General features: G+C 44.5%; 1 pseudogene; it reads right to left on the reverse strand.

The window, feature by feature from the left end:
* Positions 1-2,515: 2,515 nt before the first annotated feature.
* LOC100356020 (large ribosomal subunit protein eL8 pseudogene) lies at positions 2,516-3,319 on the reverse strand (annotated as a pseudogene).
* Positions 3,320-3,934: the final 615 nt, after the last annotated feature.

A 3,934-nucleotide genomic window follows, 5' to 3' on the forward strand; every position in this document is an offset into this window, starting at 1 on the left:
CATCATGATGGGTCAGTCACAGTTTAGTAGTGGCTTAAGATATGCACACATCTAACTCTAAATTAAGGGTTATTAGAATACATTTTGTCCAAAAATTGAAGTGCTTTGAAGCTTAGAGGAGATAGATCCTACAACTAATGATATTGTGACATGAGATGTGGTTTTATACTGTTTACAGAAGTCAAGGCAGGGTTTAGAGATAATAATTACTGGGTTTAAAATTAAATTCATTGGCTCATGTGTTTTATCATTGTTTCTCTTTGAGTTGTAGTGATAGTCCTGAACGTTTATAGATCAATTCACATGAGCTATATATAATGATGAACTTGAGAATTTTCAATTGGGAATTTTATCTGATATAAATATATATCATGGATTAAAATAAAAAATCCTTGCAGTGTATGCATACTCAGGAATCTCTAACTTTCAATTTAGATGTTTGTTACAGTATTGATTTTGTATTGTGAGTCTAGAAATAAATTCTGGTTTAGAGCTGACAGCATAATGGTTTAAATACATTCGATTGTTTCAACCTTGGCAGTTTATTTCTTAATTGTTTTGGTGTGTAACAATATTTTACAGAGTGTAACCCCTTTAGACTACTGATATTTAAGTGGGGAGTGAAAAACAGTGATTTTTTAAAAAAGGAATATTTATTTTAAAATGCAGATTGATGGAGGGAATGGCAGAAAGAGCAAGAGAGGGACAGGGAGAGAGAGAAAGGAAAGGAAGCATGAAAGAGAGAGAGAGAAAAGGGGAGAGAAAGAGAAAGAAACATTTTCCACCAACTAGTTCTCTCCCCAGATGGCATCAACAGGTCTCAGCCCAGCTGAAGCCAGTAACCAGGAACTCTGTCTTGGCCTCCTGCATGGGTGATAGGGACCAGAGTACTGGGGCCATTCGGGGCTGCTCTCAGAGGCATGTTACAGGAAGCTGGATCAAAAGCAAATTAGCAGTGACCTGAATCAGCACTCCAATATGGGATGCCAGCATCAGAAGCAGAGATTTAATCTGATGGGCCACAAGGCCAGGGCTCAGTCAGTGATGTCTGATCATCAGACCAAAGTAAAAAATCTCTTTGTCAGAATATTTTCAGGTTTGTAACCATCCACGAGGGTATCTGTGTCTGTTACCTACACTATTGCTCCTATATTTCTTGTGAGAAATTCCTTAGAAAGATTGTTCAGCAAGCTAGGGCATCTTCGTACCTGATCACGGTGTTAGATAAATGGAAGATGAAATGGATGAGGGTAAGAGTGACGTGTGTGGACGCACTCTTCTGAAATTCTCTGAGCTCTCCTGAGCTTATCATTCATAGAATGGGAAAAATAGTGGGAGCTCCATGAAGGACTTTTGTATTGCTTAACGCAATGCCTGCTTGGAGCAAAGTAGTGCTTTATCTGAATGCAAGATATATACTGAGTATATACTATGTGACTTGCACACTGTCTTAAGTCCTGGAAGAACAGAGATTAAACAAAGTCCTTGACCGCATAGACTTCAGATTTTTGTAGGGGATGTGAAACTGAAGGTAACTGTACATTCAGAAAGCATCTAAAAGGCTAACCATTATGGTTGCATTTATTTCAATTAGCACCTTTCAAACATGCTTCTTTATTCTTAATCACTTCAGATTTAGTAGCTGCATTTTCATGACTGACACAAAAGCATTAATTGCATGTAAAAAAAAAAAGTTAGGACATCTCCTCTTTTTCTGCTATAGTTGAGGATCAGTTTTACTAAAGGTATGATGTGTTGCAAAGGATACCAACTAAAGTTTCGTGGTTACTTCCTGTCTCATTCTGGCTCAGATTGCATTTGACTGGGAAAAATACTAAGCTTCACTATGTTTTCATTATGTCACATGTTTTGGCAAGAGATTGCCTTACCTTCCTTTCAATGATTGTTTAACAATTACTTATCAAATAATCATCCTATACTAGATACTTGGACATCAGCCAGGTCAATAAATAAGTATTCATAGTATGTAGGCCCTGGGTGGCAGAGCTCTGGAAATGGGAAGGGGGAGGGGAACCTGACCAACTAAGAGGTCGTGCAGTGGGCCTGTGGTTGCGGATATGGGATACCAGGAATGGCTCTCGGGAAGACGGCACACACTGAGGGACGGGAGGAATCCAGAGAGAGAGAGAAGACGGTGGAAGAGCTTTCCAGGCTGAAGGCACCAGCATCACAGAGGTCCCGAGGCTGAGTGGACGAGTCCTGAAATATCACAGTAAGAATTGTTGTTGTTGTTGGAGTAACAAAGGAAATCCCATGACCGACTGAAGCAGAGTGAGATGTGTGCTTAACAGAGGGTCAGAAGGAACAAGGTTAGCAGACTAGGAGTTGGACTGGATGGGCTATTCTTGATCACCTTTCCTCTAGAACTGCGTTCGTTTTACAACAGAAATGATGCTATGGGTCTTCTTTGGGGGAAAGATTCCCTCCATCAATCTGCATTTTTGGGGGGAGGGGACAAACGATCTTTATTATGTACAAGGAGCCCAAGGCGCGGTCACCCCAGCTTCGTGGCCAACTCCTTGGCTTTGGCCTTCTCCAGCTTGGCGATGCGAGCCACAGACTTGGGCCCCAGGACCTTGCCTCCCCAGTGGCGGTGGATCTCATCGTATCTGTCATTGTAGTTGGTCCTGATGGCCTCCACCAGCTTCGCCAGGGCCCCTTTGTCCTCCGAGTTCACCTGCATGAAGGCCACGGTGGTGCACGTCTTCCTGTGGACCAGGCACCCCAACCGGGCCTTGCCCTTGAGAATGCAGTACGGGACCCCCATCTTGCGGCACAGGGCGGGCAGGAAGACCACCAGCTCAATGGGGTCCACGTCGTGCGCGACCACCACCAGCTGCGCCTTCCTGTTCTCCACCAGGGTCCTGACGGTGTTCACGCCCGCCCGCAGGACCGCGGCGGCCGCTTGGTGGGGAGGACCCCTTGCCGGCCGCCTTCTTCTCGGCGCGGGCCAGCAGCCTCTGCTTCTCCCTCGGGCCGGTTCTTGTGGGCCAGCTTCAGCAGCTGCGTGGCCGTCTGGCAGTCCAGGGCCTGTGTGAACTGGTTGATGGCGGGTGGCACCTTCAGTCGCTTGTACAGGATGGCCCTCTGCCGCTGCAGCCAGATGTAGTGCGGCCGCTTGACGAAGCGCGTGAGGTCCCTCTTGGGCTGGACGTCCTGTCCGATGCCGAAGTTCTTGGGCCACTTCTTGAACAAGGGATTCACCACCTTCTTGGCCTCCTGCTTCTTCACCACCGCAGGGGCCGGGGCCACCTTCTTCCCCTTGGCCTTCTTCCCCTTCGGCATCTTGAGTGGCTGGAGGAGATGTATACAAGATGTTTTTCTTGTATATGGAGAAGTCATAGCTACACACTGTTACAAAAGTTGTGTACTTTTTTTTGACCCATTTTGAGTGATTTGTTCCTAACTGTAGTGAGCCTTTTGATGGAAAATACTTGAATAAGGCCCCACATTAGAACTTCATGCTTTAGATCACTTGGAAAGCTGAGGGGGAAAAAACATAAAACTCATCATCATTTTAAAGAAGAGAGTCAACCTGGCATTGCAATGTAAATAGAGACCAATTTAGGCAAGAGACATAAGGAGAAATCTGGAAATCTCTTTCAAGATGTGATAATTTATCCATGTGTGAATATCATTTCATGTAAAAAAGCGTCTCTGGATGGAAGACTTAATGCAGTTTGCTCATGGTTAGATACGTGGAATCATATTCAATGAAGTTCCTAATAGGGATAGGCAGAAATCCTAAATACAAATGTTGCTGGTGTGTTTCAGTTATTTAGAGTTTTAACCGTTGACTACCAGACAATAGGTTATAGTTACCTTGCGTCCGGATCTGAGAATTTATCGTTATTGTTATTCTTTTGGAGAGATTAAGCCTAGCCAGCAGCTCTGCTGTTCTGGGAATTGCTCT

The sequence above is a fragment of the Oryctolagus cuniculus genome, chromosome 6 (assembly GCF_964237555.1).
Source record: "Oryctolagus cuniculus chromosome 6, mOryCun1.1, whole genome shotgun sequence".
Taxonomy (NCBI): domain Eukaryota; kingdom Metazoa; phylum Chordata; class Mammalia; order Lagomorpha; family Leporidae; genus Oryctolagus; species Oryctolagus cuniculus.